The following is a 16,780-nucleotide window of genomic DNA, read 5'->3' as shown; positions in this document are numbered from 1 at the left end:
TCAGCATCTTCGTTCCCACTTTCCACATCAAAGGTATTGATATCATCAGAATCCTTAGACAACCCAGCTAATATTTCATTCGTAATCTTTTCCGTGTTTGTTTTTTCCATAGCTTCGTAAAATCCAGCTAAAGCAGGGTCCACAACCTTCTTCTCCTCAGGCATCTTCTTCTCTTCAGACATCCAACGAGCACTTGTATAAATGATGAAGCTCACAAAACAAGCGGGATTTGACAACAAGAAAATTAAAACTTGATAAAATAGCACAAGCGATTGAAATGGTGCAGCAAATGCTATCGCTGTAGGTCCCTATTTATATGCCCAGTGCGTTACAACTTGGAGGGCCCCATTTGTCATTGACTATTGCTATTCTAGCAAAGGGAAGGTGTTTTTTCTGACCTTCGGCTTAAGGCCTTCGTTCATGTCGCAGTCTGGATTCGTTGTTATAACAAATTAATTCTGCGAGGGGCTACTGTAGGGGGCCTTCGTCTTCCGAAGGTCCTCAAAAGCATGATTTAACAATGTTTCCCAAGTGTAATATACATACAGGTACCTTCGAACTCAGAATAAAACTATACACGATATGGAAAGCATGATTGAGACGAAGGTTGATGCAGTTCCGAAGCTACGCGCAAGGGTGCTTCGGCTCAATGACAGAAAGAGAAACCAACTTAAAGAGGAAAAGACCGATCGACCCATGATAATTTGTGTCATGACTGTAACTAGTTGTAAAGGTCATAAATATAATTTTGACTGGGCTGCGTCCCATGCCTATAAATAGGTGAACAGTACCCCCGTACTGTTCACGCTGACTTGTACTCACTTGTGCGTCACGCTTGGACTTTTCACCTTCTATCAAGCCGAAGGTACAAATGTAATCCAATGTTGTTCTTATTTATTCATGATGATATAATAAAGATATATTAATAATGTCATATGATTATTCATGTTATTTCTCATGTTTCATATGCTTCGTCTTTCATTAACATGTACTGTGATGATGAAGGTACGCCCTTCATAAGCTTCGCCCGAAGATCGTTATATCCTAAGGGAAATAATGCCTCGAAGGACGAAGGACATTAACCATTAACCTCTTTTTGTGTTGCCTTGTTCTTAATTCATAGAATTTGAGAACAAGTCACCAACATTGGCGCCCACCTCCGGTATACTCACTTCCACAACCTTCGGCAAAGCATCGACCTTCGTCATGCCGCCGAAGAAGATAACAGCGCCAGACACAAACCAAGACACTCTCTCTCTCCGAGAGGCCAGAAGCCAAAAGAGGAAGGCCACCAGTCCAACACTTTAGGAGGAGGAGTTGGACCAGGAAATCAGGGACCTAGAAATCATTTACCAGCAGGTGCGAAGGAAAAAGGAGAAGATGGCTCGGCTGGCCGACCTTCTGAAGAAGATTGATGAAGCTACTGAGGAAGTGCGTCGTCTTACTCAAGATGATCACGACCGAAGGCCCCAACACCAGGAGCTTCATCAAGAGGGCTCATTCAACGAAGATGAATGGTACGATGATTTTAATCATGGTACCTTTGCTTTTGATGATGCTTCTCCCCTGGCAGCAGAATTGTAGGCTATCCCATGGCCACAATCCTACAAGCCACCTCAGCTACCCATGTACGATGGACACTTAGACCCAAAGCAATTTTTGATGAGCTATGAAGCAACAATATCCTCATACAGAGGTAACACAGCTGTCATGGCCAAGTCCTTCGTCATGGCAGTCCGAAACGTGGCCCAGACATGGTACTCTTCTCTTCGGCCAGGGACAATCACGTCATGGCAGAAGCTCAAGGACATGTTGGTTACCAGATTTCAGGGCTTTCAGATAAAGCCAGTCACAGCTCAGGCCTTGTTCTAGTGCACATAAGACCATGAGGAATACCTTCAGGCGTATGTCCGAAGGTTATTGCGACTGAGAGCACAAGCGCCCACAGTGCCCAATGAAATTGTCATTGAGGCCATGATCAAGGGTCTTTGGCCAGGACCTATGGCTCAATACTTTGCCAGGAAGCCCCCCAGACTCTGGAGAAGCTGCTTCAGAAAATGGATGAGTACATTCAGGTCGACAATGACTTCCGCCAAAGAAGGGAGGAAGCTTACAGATTCTCTGAAGTGACTAGGGGCTTTGGAGGGAGAATCCACCCTAGGCATGTCAGATCAATCCATAGCTCCAGTCAGAATGATGACAAAGGAAGCCATCTTCAGAGGCCACAGCACACCTCACAGTCTTCGGGACAGCAGCAAAGCTCCTTGAGGGTGCCAGCTCCAAGGGGCAGAGGCGCCAGGGGCTTCGGAGGAAGATATGGGGATCAGCCCAGGAAAATTTATTGCTTATTCTGTGGTGAAGACAAGGGCCACACTACAAGAATGTGCCAAATCACTATTCTGAAACAAAAGGAGATCGCCGAAGCCGAAGCTCGGCAAAATCAACCGAAGCAGGTCTTGCACACTGCTTCGTGTCACTCTCCTTACATACCAGAATACGTGGGCAATCAACCTGCAACCTCTGTTGCTTCGGCAAGCCATTCCCAGGCTTCTTGGCCTCAGCTTCCACCGCCACCACCACTGCAACCTACTTATTCCCGAAGCCAGCAGCCAGAAGGGTGCCAGCACTCCCAACAGCAACGTGAATTCAGAGAGGAATCTGAAGCTCGTACAGTCAACAGTTCTGTGCCAGAATCAAAGCACATATACTAAGCGATATCCTGCCTCTGAAATACTTTTATGTTCTATGCCATTTTGCTTTTTAATAAGGAACAAGCAATGTAATTTAGTTTTAATTTCTTGTAATAATTTTGCTTCTATTAGAATGGAATATATCTTCTTCACAGTTTTACGAAGCTACAAAAGTCGTTCCTAAGGGAGCGCAGCGTAAGTTTTGTGCTCAAAAGGCGTTCCTAAGGGAATGCAGAGCTAAAATTGCCGAAGCTACAAAAGTCGTTCCTAAGGGAGCGCAGCGTAAGTTTTCTGCTCAAAAGTCGTTCCAAAGGGAATGCAGAGCCAAATACCGCCGAAATATAAGACGAAGAAGTTCAAAAGTCGTTCCTAAGGGGATGCAGAACTTATACCGCCGAAATAGAAGGCGAAGAAGTTCAAAAGACATTCCTAAGGGGATGTAGAACTTACACCGAAAAATAAACGGTGAACACCAAAAAATAAACGGTGAAGAAGGCTCCAAAGTCGTTCCTAAGGGGATGTAGAGCTTGTGTGTTCCAGTGTGGGTGTGTGGGTGTGTGTCTTCTGCATCCTCTTCATTTTGCATCATATCATCACATCATTTCACATAACATCACATCATACATCATATTGCATAAATAACACGAATTGAATATGAAGCTGATCTTCGACAAACACTTCATCAAAATGAAAAGGTGCTAAGGCACGAAGTAAGTTTCGGGAAATTCAGTTTTATCAGCCTTGTCACAAGAACGGATCTCTCTTTACAAAGCATGGATATTTTTCTTTACGAAGCATGAAAAGAAGGGAATGTGTTTTTTCGCCGAAGGCTCAAAAACGGTATGTGTGCAAATTTCATGCATCGCAAAGAAATGAATTACAATAATTTACATATTTGATTCAAAGCTACACACATCAAATATTACAGTCTTGTTACAATAAAACTACAATGTCCATTCTAGTGTCTCATACATTGACCATCTCAAAATGTTTTTACAGTAAGTGCTATTCCTCTTTAAGGACTTTCTCTGCAACTTCGTGCAGTAATTTGTTAACAACTTCATCAACAATGGATTCAGCCATGTTTATAATGTCCAGCGCTTCCTTCATTTTTGGATCAGCTAGGGGATCGAACGGTTTCAACGGTGGAGATAATTCAGCTGAAGTAGGAAAAGTTAATCAGTCCGAAGCCACAAAAACAAATGTCGAAGCTAAAAGCCAAAAAGCAATACCTATACGCTTTTCCCGCTCTGTAGCTTCTTCAGCCCGCCTTGCTTCTGCTAGGGCGTCATGGGTATCCTTTTCACTTTTCTTTATAATTTCATGGGCCATCTCTCGGCCACCATTCACCCAGACATCATTGTAAAATTTTCCGCCCATCAAGGTCGCTTCAGCTGAAGGATCCTTCGTATCATCTACGAACAAGACAACTTTGGCCTGGGCCACGACTTTAATATGTTCACATCCCACCTTCTCCATGATAGCTGAAATTCCCCGCGCACCGGAAAACGCACAAACATCCCCGCTATCACTTAAAATCTCTTCGAAGGTCTCGGCTTCCCCAGTTATCCACTCAACAATGCCTTCAGGGTCGCCTTGTATGAAGTTTTCTTCAGTAGAGTAGGCACCCACTTTGGCGAAGCTAGCTTTTATTTTCTTCACGCAATCCAAGGATTTTCCAAAGCACCTTTCCCTAGATGCGCGAAGTTCTTCAACATTTTTCTCCAGATGATTTTTCCAATATTCGCTAATTTCTTGGTTAGCTTGCGCAAGCGCGCAGTGTTCTTTAGCTTCAGCCAGCTGTCTCTGAAGGTCTTCAATTTCAGTCTTTTGGGCTTCGGCCTGAGCTTTGAAACTACCTTCGTCTTCTTTCACTTTGTTTACCAATGAAATTAAGATTTTGTCTTTTTCAAGACCTTCGTTTCTTAATTCGATTACCTCTCAACGAAGGTTATTCAAAACCATTGTATAGCCTTCGTCTTCAATATTCTTCTGCGCCCTAAGGGCATTACTAAGAATTAAGCCCTGTAAGAGGAGGAAAGAATTGAGTATGACAGATAAAATACCTCATTCTCAAATTCAAAGTTAACCTTTATACCTTTATACTGTTGTAGGCTAGGCTGTCGGCAAGATCATCCTTCGACAAAATTGAAAGACCATCTTCCAGCTTCGGGAATCCCATGCTTTTGCCTATCTCCTGGCATAAAAATATTTCTTTGTTGTCCGGGAGACAATATAAGAAATCATCTTCATTGCTTCCGTTAAAAACTAAGGCTCCCTTCAGATATTTCAGTTTTTGAGCGTAATGCCTTGCTTCAGCGATTTCATCTTCGAACAATTTCTTCCCCGAAGCATGTCGAACGATGTAGTCAATATTTTCAGTCAGAGCTTCGGAAGCGGCAGTCTCGACCTTTTCAGGCGTAGTTTGTCCTGCCATCTCTTCCTCACGCGCGATAGGCTTCGTCGCGGCGGGCGTTGAAGGCCCAGCTTCAGTTTCAGCCTGAGTTTTTGTAGCTTCGACTTCTGCCTGCTTAGTATTAGTTTCGGGTTGGCGTTGGCAGCTTCGGCAACTTTCCTTGTAGGAGCAGGACTCAAGGCCTTCGTCATTTCCAGCACAACATCCAGCACATTCGCCATCCTTCTCCTCTTGGGAGTTACGATAGAAGCCTTTTGCGCCTTCGGCAGTGTTGCCTCTGTTGGAGGGCTCAAAATTTCTGGCATTTTCATTATTTCTTTAATCTTTGGCTCTTCAGCCCTATCAATCTTCATCTCAACTAGCTCGACTGTAAGCACCTTTGGCACTACAGTCGGCTCTTCAGTGTTCTACGCAATCGGAACAGTTTCTTTTGCTTCGGCAGCTGAAGAGGTCCCTTTGCCAAATTCATGTATCACAACCGGTTCAATATAGCGTGGCCGATGAGTCAGAACCTTCATCTTCTTGCCCTTCGGCTCAGCTGTAATGATCATAGCGGCAATCTTTCTCTTTTTTCCTTGTCCTCGCAGTGCGTAGCGATAATCAGGGTATACAAAGCAAATAGCATCAAATACCTTGTTCAATCTTTCCTTCTTCCGACCCCCAAAAGCTGCGGACAATGCATTATCCACGGCCTTGGAGTATGCCCCAAGTAGCTCGTCGCTAGTAGCTTCAATACACTTCAGCCAGTCATCGTTCGGCTCATCAAACTTCTCCCCAAACCTGAAGGTATATTTCAATCGGACTAAACCACCCTCACTGGAATCGGGGGTGGTCTCTTTCGGCATTTCCCAGCTCTCCACAAGTGGCCATACCCTGAAGGCTATGTGCTCTTGAATTAAATCTCTTGTGCCAATAAAGGAACACACAGTGCTAAAGGCTTTTTGACACTCTTCAATGCTGCTGTCAATATTCACCTTCGGCCTTCGGAGGCCGAAGCGAGACCAGATGGGCCGCTGAATGATTTCTTTAATATCTTCCCTTACCTTCAAATCATTTTTAACATAAAACCACTCTTCCATCTAGGATCCAGGCCATCTCTTCTGGAATGTTGGCACTGGGTGGCTTGCATTAGGGCGAGCAATGAAGCCGTAACAACCGAAGTTGTTGTGATATTGTTCTTTGCCAATGGCCTTTGTCTCATATAAAAGCTCGTGCATATTGCAAAAGCACCTCGCGCTCGTCTCCAACCCCTGGCTTCTTACAGCCCAGACAAAAATCTCCATCCTCATTATAGCTTCGGGGTGATCTTATGGAGGAAAATCTAGTATATCTTCAGCACTTCAACCACAAACTTGCTTAAAGGGAACCGAAGACTAGCCTTAAAAAAGCTTCGGTAGATGACAACTTCGTTTTCCTCCGAAGCAGGGGTAGTGCCGTCTCCTCCAACTCCGATAATAGACATGTCACGAAAATATCTCCCTCTCATGGCATCATTATGACTTTGCTCGATAGTTGATTTTCCGAAGATAGTATGGCTTGGGCGCCACGGTCGATCCTCAGAGTCTTCATCCCCACTTTCCACATCATAGTTATCGCTGTCACCAGTATATTCAGACAAACCTTCCAGTATCTCTTTAGTAATCTTTTCTGTGTTTGTTTTTGCCATGAACTCAATGAATCTAGCGATATAAGGATTCATAGCTTTCTTTCCTTCAAACAACTTCGTCTCTTCAACTACCTTCGTTTCCGCAGTCAGCTTCATCTCCTCAGTCATTTTTTTCTCCAGACATGGTGAAAACGTGTCTTTAAGCCGAAGCTAAAAAAGTTTGAAAATCTAGCGAGAACTAGTGAGCAAGAACTAAAAGTTTGAGAAAATATTGCAAACGGCAGAGATGGCCTGTAGAATGCTGCCGGCGTGGATTCATATTTATATGCCCAGTGCGTTACAACTTGGAGGGCCCATTTGTCATTGACTATTGCTATTCTAGCAAAGGGAAGGTGTTTTTTCGGACCTTCGGCTTAAGGCCTTCGTTCATGTCGCAGTCTGAATTCGCTGTTATAACAAATTAATTCTGCGAGGGGCTACTGTTGGGGGCCTTCGTCTTCCAAAGGTCCTCAAAAGCATGATTTAACAATGTTTCCCAGGTGTAATATACATACAGGTACCTTTGGACTCGGAATAAAACTATACATGATATGGAAAGCATGATTGAGACGAAGGTTGATGCAGTTCTGAAGCTACGCGCAAGGGTGCTTTGGCTCAATGACAGAAAGAGAAACCGACTTAAAGAGGAAAAGATCGATCGACCCATGATAATTTGTGTCATGACTCTAACTAGTTGTAAAGGTCATAAATGTAATTTTGACCGGGCTGCGTCCTGTGCCTATAAATAGGTGAACAGTACCCCCATACTGTTGCTGACTTGTACTCACTTGTGTGTCACGCTTGGACTTTTCACCTTCTATCAAGCCGAAGGTACAAATGTAATCCAATGTTGTTCTTATTTATTCATGATGATATAATAAAGATATATTAATAATGTCATATGATTATTCATGTTATTTCTCAAGTTTCATATGCTTCGTCTTTCATTAACATATAATGTGATGATGAAGGTACGTCCTTCATAACCTTCGTCCAAAAATCGTTACATCCTAAGGGAAATAATGCCTCAAAGGACGAAAGACATTAACCATTAACCTCTTTTTGTGTTGCCTTGTTCTTAATTCATAGCAATTGAGAACAAGTCACCAACAGCTACTGTTGGGGGCCTTCCTCTTCCGAAGGTCCTCAAAAACATAGCTAACATGTTTTCCAGTATAGTATACTATCACAGGAAGCTTCGACATTAAGATGAAGGTGTGCATGGTATGAAAAGCGTGATCGGGGAGAAGGATGAACCACCTCCGAAGCTGTGGCTGGAGAAGCTTCGACTTAGCACATGGACTAAGGTGGAGAATGAAACCGACCTAAAAGAGAAAAGATTGCCTAGTCCTCGACAACTTGCCTTTTGCCTAACAGTAAATGTCAGGGACATGAATGTAATTTTGCTCAGGCTGCGTCCTGTGCCTATAAATAGATGAACAGTAACACCGTACTGTTCACGCTGACTGGTAATCATTCACGCGTCATTCCTGCCTTTTACCTTCTATCAAGCCGAAGGTACAAATGTAATTCGAATATTGTTGATGATTGTTTATGCTTATAAGATAAATAAAGATATGAATAGTCTGATGATTCGAAATAATTATTCATATTCCTTCTGCGTGTTATATATCTTTGATTACATGCTGGTTTATCGAAATGATGAAGGTATGCCCTTCGTGACCTTCGTCCGAAGATCATTATGACCTAAGGGAAATAATGCTTCAAAGGGCATAGGTCTTTAACCATTAACACTTGTGTTGCCTTGTTCTTGATCCATAGCCTTCGAGAACAAGTGACCAACAAGTAGATAAAGATCATAGCTTGTAAATGGATAACTCTCTGGTCATCTATATAATGCTGAGGGGGTACCCCTACGAAAACATATCACCAATATCATCTCGTAACATCCCATCATTACATCATAGCTCATTAGCCCTCTTGGAGCAACCACACGCTACTAGATCGATAGGAGAACTCATCCTCCACCATCCTCAACCCACCTATAACCCGTGTATGCTAGTAAAATTCCAACACATAGCCTCAACAAGAAGTAGGGTGTTGTGCATTCTAGTGGCCCAAACCTGTATAAACCTTTGCGTGATCCGATGTGCTCTTGCACGTACCATCGAGTCGCAGTCAACGACATCGTCCGACTCAAAAGCATCACGTGGGGAACCCCGTGGTGCAGTCGGATCATAAACACTGACATCTGGCGCGCCAGATGGGGGTGCGGCGTTGATCCACGTCGACTCCATGGCTATCATCTTGAACACTCCGGTCACCTTCAATGCTGGGGAGGTATTCCGCTTTGGATCCTTCTCCTGCATTGCAGATCAAGAAGACATCCTGCACCGCATCACAGATCTATCTGAGAAAAGATCTTCTCTGGTGGCACCAATTGTGGGAGCGGGTTCATTTTACCTGACTCTAGTGAGAAATACATCAATGAACTTCAAGGCGCGGAAACCTCAACCAACTTTCGCCTCGTGCAGGATCACGCCCGCGGCGGGCAGACCTAGGGCCATAACACCACCTGTGGCTCGACCAACTAAGGCTGCACTCCTATCACGACAGACCCCATCACCCACCTAGGTGTGGACCCGAATCACTCAATGAAAAAAATAGATAGCCCGACACCGGTGTGGCCACGGGAACAAGACCGACGACTGTTCCGGCCGTTCACATGGGAGACGGCTAGAACACGAGACACAGTCCTAAGCTCTTTCTTCCCAGATGTCCTCTTTATCTAGAGAAGAGTAGGGGATGCACCCATCTCCGATGACGAGCCCACTATACTGGGGGAGGAGCCCCTGCAGCACGAGGCATGCCAACATCAAAACAAGTGTCGTAACATTCGTCGTCACCATGAGGTCGGGGAACGAGATCCCGCTCAGCCCATATCTCAGGATGAGGCATCTGATGCAGGAGAGACTCCTAACGATAGGGCACTCCGCGACACCGCAATTCCCGATCGTCGCCACACCCAGGAGCGCGAGGGAACAAGCAGAGCATGATGCCAGGCTCCGATGTGAGAACCCACACCTTCCCTGGAATCTACTGCCCGACTTTGCTTGATCCCTGAACACGTCGAGTGAAGTCGGCGGGGCTCTATCTTAGATCTCTAATGGCCTGCCATGTACCCTGGACGTGGAAGGCTACCGACAGATCCTTACCCAGCTGGTGAACCATCTTCTTCCCCCTGCCCATCCGGTACCAGACATGAGCTACGTCATCAAAAGTTGGTGAGACACGTGGAGCAACATTAATGCTTCACGCGATCGCTGGAATGAAAGAGAGATGAGGCGGTGGGAAGAGTATGATCAAGATCTTGGCGCACCAGCACACAACCTCGCAACTAGGACAGAGTCGACAGCATCCTCTACGAACAGCCTAGCACTAGGTCGATCGGCTCGGGAGAGGCGACACAATGCACGTCGTCGGTCGCCTCCTAGGGACCATCACTGCGACCACGCTCGAAGAGATCACCGGAAGGACTAGGGGACGTTCAGAGTCTCGGCCCTCCCCCCGGCTCCGAGCAATTCAATGGCCACCTAACTTCAAGGTCTTGAACATCGACAAGTACGACCCAAGCAAGATCCGAGCGGTTGGTTGGTCGTCTATACGACCACCGCCCGAGCGCGCCGGGGCAATGGAGGACATCATGATAGCGTATTTGCCCATTGTTATTGGGTATGATGCACTGCAGTGGCTCCAACATCTTCCTCACCATTGCATCGACGAATGGGATGACTTTTGCCACCAGTTTGTCGCGAATTTCCAATCCCTTTTTGATAAACCGGCACAACCCTGGGACCTCAAATCCATCAAACGCCAAAGTGATGAGTCTCTCTGCTCGTTCCTAATGCATTTTCAAACTATGAGGAATCACATCCCTGATGTCACGAAGGCTGCCGTGATCGAGGATTTCTACCGCGGGTCTAACGGCTCGACTTTCGTCCGAGCCATCCTCTAGAAAGCTCTAGCCACCTTGGAACAACTTTTCTGAGAGGCGGACATCTACTTCACTACTGACAAATGGGCCTAGGACCTCATCGGCCACACGAAGCTGCACCCCAGACACCAAAGGAGGGAAATCAATAGCCGGACATGCGCTCGGACAGGAGGCCGAGAGACGAAGGGCAGGTCACTGGGCCCTCGGCAACTTAGTCCCACAATGTGCCACGAGGCAGCGTACAGACACTGAACAAGATCCTCGACACCTAGTGCTCGTACCACAAGGAGATGCGCCACACTCTGCGTAATTGTAGGGACATCAAGAACACAGTCATCCACGATCGACCATTCCAACCACTGCCATCGCCCCCACCACAAAGAGAACTAGTTATACAAGAACAACTGCCGCAACAGAATGGTGCTGGTGGTGGCGCCTTCCCGCACATTGATAGGGAGGTCAATGTCATCTTTGAGGGCCATGGGTCCTAAGAGAGCAAAAGGCAGCAGAAGCTCACCAACCGATAGGTCCTGATGGTAACCCACAGTGCCCTAATGTCGTATCGATGGTCGAAGCACTCCATGTAACACCTCAAAATCATAGTTTTAGGATTTAAGAAAAGTCCTCAAAGGGTTTCAAATAAAATAAGAATTTTCTCACCTATACTTCTCTTACAAAAATAGTCCAGTAAAAGATCAAATAAAAAGATCCTAAAATGTATTAAGCCCTTCCTTTGTTGAACCATATATTTATAAGTACTCTCTAAAGTATTTAAATTAAGACATGTCTCGATAAAGGTTATTTTTTAAAAAAAAATAATTATCTATACTATACTTAAAGCATTAGTTTCAACGATCATCACGCGTCATCTTTTTACAAATAACCCCTCACAGATATTTCAAATTAATCTGTTGCACGACTATAGATGACCAAACGGCGGCCCAGCACGGACCAGACGCCCGCAGGCCACAACTCCAGCATGACGTGTCTGGGCCAGTCCGTTAGCCCGTCGGCCCTAAATCAGAGTAAAATGTTAAAAACGGTGTAGGAGGTAGGGTTCGAACTCATACCCTGATGGAAGAAGGACGGAAGACACTAGATAAAGTTGTCTAACCAGTAGAACATCATGCTCAGATGTTTTTAATATTGAATATAAATTATATATATGTATATAAGTTTTTTTGTAAAATAAAAAAATATAATCGTGTCGGACCGGACCAGCACTACGGGTCGAGGCTACAGCCCAAGCACGACACGACGTTCTTGGCTCTTGCAAGCATTAAGTCGTTTCTGAGACCACATTGGCGCAATGGACTCCATGGTGTTTTAGGTTGCTGGATTGGATGAAGCAACAATGATTTGTCAAACTACCAGTAAAATAAAAGAATATTTGTTGATTTTAAATATTAGTAATTGCTACGAAGTAGCATAATTTATATGGAGCGCGTCAGGTTTTTATTGATGCCTAACTTTAGCAATCACTTCATATTTTGATCTATCTTTTTTATAAGTTTGAGTTCATGTGACTTATTTTAGAAACTTGAGCTCACAAACTTTCTCTTATTTTGGTCTATATATGGTGGAATTATGTCATTTTATAATATATGTTCGTTCAGTCAGTTGTTGTGAACTCTCTTCTAATGACTCACTTCATTGGTCATGTTGTATCAAGACATATTGGATTTTGTAAATAATAACATCAGTTAGCCAAATCAAAAAAATATTATACGAGATAATTAATAAAAAATATTAATTTTTTTGGTGGATAATTTATATGGGTATTGTTGTAGGCCGTCACAACGCACGAGCAATCGAATAGTTTTCATTACATGTTTGAGATCATTTGCTCCCATCGGCCAGCCGCTGGCGCATGGACCCCCTGCTCAGCCCCTCAACCCCGTTCCCACGCATGAGTCCACACCCGTGTCCACCATTCTGTGTTGGTAACAGGTGGGACCGCCTTGTCAGCACCTCTCTTCAACCATCGTAACATCAAATCGTAGCTTCCACCGGATCCTTCTCCAGCGCGGTCGAGTTCATTAGGATCTCCTGTAAAATGCCAGATCATGCTAGCTAATCGCCCCTTCCCTCCATGCATATATGGCCATGACCCACGCAGCTACGCCCCGCCCTTAGGTCTGCGCGCACGCCGAGGGAACCGAATCACCACCATCGCCGCCTCGAGTAGTGATGAAGAGGATCGCCACGATCCCAACTCGGTGCCGTCACTGTAGAGTCTTCACAGAGAGGTCGAGGTGGCGCGTTAAAGCACACAGAGTGTGTGACGGAGTGATCGAAGCAGAAAACAGGAAGATACGAGGGAGAGACTGTTAGAAATATAGACATTTTCCGTATTATTTTAATTTCATAAATTAATATTATGATGATAACATATAACAAATAATTAATCATAGAAATCGTGATCTTAAATTGATCCATACCAATATGAATCAAGAGAACATAGAGCATGTGAATCATATAAATATAATAAGTATATAAACATGGTTCATGAATTATTACGGAACAACTAAAAATAAGTAGATAGCAATATAAACAGCATGACTGTAAAACTAAAACAAACATATATAACATATTATAAAATGACAGAACATAAGAGATAAATACATGACTACATATAAAACAGCAGGGGTGAATATATGAAACATATGAAATTTGTAGAACGCAAAACAGTAAGGAAATAAACTGATCATACCCTCCCATACGCTCTGATGATCCAGATCCTTGTCCAGCTTCCCTTGTCATGTCACCAGGAAGAAGACGTTTTGGGCAGTCGCGTAGACGCTCCCAAAAACCTAATTGCCGATCCCTCGTGCAAGGTCTCGAACGACAAGGGCTCCGGAGGCACCTGCCCTCTCGCTTCTTTGTGCGCGCAGAGTCACGAGATGGAAATACTCTCACTCGGCTGCTGGACTGTGATTCTGAAAGTGTTTTCTCTCGTGTCCGAGTGACAGGGGTGCTCCTCTATTTAACCTCTCGCAGAGGGAAGTTGAAGGAGAAAGGTCTCGCTGAGTCACGCCAAGAGTCGGTCAGCTCTCGCCGAGTCATACCATGAGTCGGCCAGCTCTCGCCGAGTCACGCCATGAGTCGGTCAGCTGAAGGAGAAGGGTCACTCGACTGACGAAGAGACAGGCAACTGAAAGGTTAACGCGGTTAGTGAGTGCTAAAAATTAACACAACCACACCACGCCCGCTCGCCTGCCTGCCTGCCTCGCCACGCCACACCACGCCCGGCCCGGCCAGCGGCGGTGGCGGCGCGCGCGCGTGTGGCACGCCCTTGTCCATTTCTTGACTTCTCAAGTTAAGTAGAATAAATCCCACCATATAAGTCAAGTCAAAAGACCCTTGGACTTCCAATGTGGTACTATTGGTATTCTCCACCATTACACACCATAGAGTTTATTCAATAAATGGGCCAAGCCCATAAAAGATCCAACAATCCCCACCAAACTCTAGGGTTTGTAATGATGAAGTATCAGAATCACAATCCTTTGATATACCAATGTTTCGATGGAGACTGTTAAGTTGAACATCCATCTAGAATAAGAGTTTCACTCATTCACAACTGAACAATGGACTATGCCTTGAATTGACAGTTTTGTGCGAAATAAGATTCACTCAAATCCTTTGCTGATACTAGGTTGTAAAAGGGTATTCCCGCTGTTTAGAAGCATATAAGTCACACTCCAGTGCCTTTCATGAGTATTTAGGGATTACCCAAGTCCCTTAGACTGTGACCAGCAGTCTGACTCATATAGGTGTATTCCTCAAAAGATGTTCTGTAGGACAACATCTCACCTTTATAAGACTCTTGGAATACATTAAGGTAAAAACCATCCTGCCTTACAGATAGGAAAGATGTGCATCAGAAATGAGTTAAGGAAGGGATCTTTCCTCACAACCTACTCCTAGCTTGTTTCTCCACTCTACTTCACGGGATCTCCGATCACATAGAGCAGGTTACCACTAGAGTAGATCTCACATGGGTCTCATACCCATTTCCCTCGATGCACTTTCTATCACATTGCGTGATAGACCCTTAGTGAATTGATCTGCCAGATTATTCGATGTGTGGACATAATCCACAGTTATAATTCCGGAGTTTTTCAACTTTCTGACAGATTTCAATCTCCTCTTAACATGCCTTGTAGACTTCATGTTATTCCTAGAACTGTTAACCTTTGTTATCACCTTATGGTTGTCACAGTTCATGGAAATAACCGGTATCGGTTTTTCAACTACCGGTAAGTCAAATAGGAAATCACGAAGCCACTCAGCCTCAGCCCCAGCAGTGTCTAATGCTGCGAGTTCTGCTTCCATTGTAGACTTCATTAAGATAGTCTGCTTGCAAGACTTCCAGGAAACAGCGCCACCTCCAAACAGAAACACATATCCGCTTGTGGCATAAAGCTCATCAGCATCAGAAATCTAGTTGGCATCACAATAGCCTTCCAGCACTTTTGGGTTTCCGGTATAATGAATACCGTATGTCATAGTACCTTTCAAATACCGCAACACTCTCTCAAGAGCACGCAAGTGATCATCTCCTGGTTTCGACACAAACCGACTTAGCTTACTCACAGCGTAAGAGATGTCTGGCCTTGTTGCACTTGCAAGGTACATGAGCGAGCCAATGATCTGGGAGTATGGCAATTGATCCCTTGCTATTCTCCGATTCTTTCTTAATAGCACACTGGGGTCATAAGGTGTTGGAGCAGGATCACAGTCACTAAAACCAAAGCGACTCAATACCTTTTCCACATAATGGGATTGTAACAAAGTTACCCCACCATCAGCTTCTCTAACAAGCTTGATGTTTAGAATGACATCAGCTTCTCCCAAATCTTTCATTTCGAAATTGCTCGATAGAAGATTTTTAACTTCCTCAATCACATTGAGATTTGATCCAAAGATCAAGATGTCATCAACATAAAGGCACAACATAACAGACTCACCCCCACCATACCGATAGTATACACACGTGTCAGATTCATTTACAACAAAGCCAGCTGCTATAAGAGTATTATCAAACTTTTCATGTCATTGCTGAGGTGCTTGTTTTAGGCCATACAATGATTTTATCAACCTACACACCTTGTTCTCTTGACCATCCGCAATGAACCCTTCTGGCTAATCCATATAGATCTCCTCATCCAACTCTCCATTTAGGAAAGCTGTCTTAACATCCATCTGATGAATGATAAGACCATAAGAGGCTGCCACGGCTATTAATGTGCGAATTGTAGTCAATCGAGCCACTGGTGAGTAGGTATCAAAGAAATCTTCACCCTCCTTTTGGGTATATCCTTTGGCCACAAGCCTTGCCTTATACCTCTCGATTGTACCATCAGGCCTAAGTTTTTTCTTGAAGATCCATTTGCAACCTATAGGTTGACAACCATAAGGACGGTCAACGACCTCCCAAGTTCCATTAGACATAATAGATTCCATCTCACTCCTTACTGCTTCCTTCCATAAGTCAGCATCAGGAGAGGAATATGCCTCACTAATGGTAGTTGGTGTGTCTTCCACAAGGTACACTATAAAGTCATTACCAAAGGATTTTGCAACCCTCTGTCTCTTGCTCTTTCGAGTGACTATAGTGTCATCCTCCTCAGGGATGTGCACGTGAGAATCCTCAGCATGATCTATAGGAATCGACAGTTCGTGCTCATGGGGAATTATAGTCTCATGACTTGTATCACTAGGTGTATTCTTCATAGGAAACTCATTCTCAAAAAATGTTGCATCTCTTGATTCCATGATAGTATCAACATACATATCAGACACATCAGATTTTATAATTAAGAACCTATACCCAGTGTTGTGAAAAGAGTACCCAAGGAATACACAATCAACAGTTTTAGGCCCAAGTTTACGCTTTTTGTTGATTGGCACATTCACTTTAGCCAAGCAACCCCAAGTGCGCAAATATGAGAGATTTAATCTTCTCTTTTCCCATTCCTCGAATGGTGTGATCTCTTTGTTCTTTGTTGGAACTCTATTCAGGACATGACATGCTGTCAAAATCGCCTCACCCCACCATGACTTGGATA

This window comes from Zea mays, chromosome 4, assembly GCF_902167145.1.
Source record: "Zea mays cultivar B73 chromosome 4, Zm-B73-REFERENCE-NAM-5.0, whole genome shotgun sequence".
Taxonomy (NCBI): Eukaryota; Viridiplantae; Streptophyta; class Magnoliopsida; order Poales; family Poaceae; genus Zea; species Zea mays.
Note: the sequence above shows the minus strand (reverse complement) of the source record.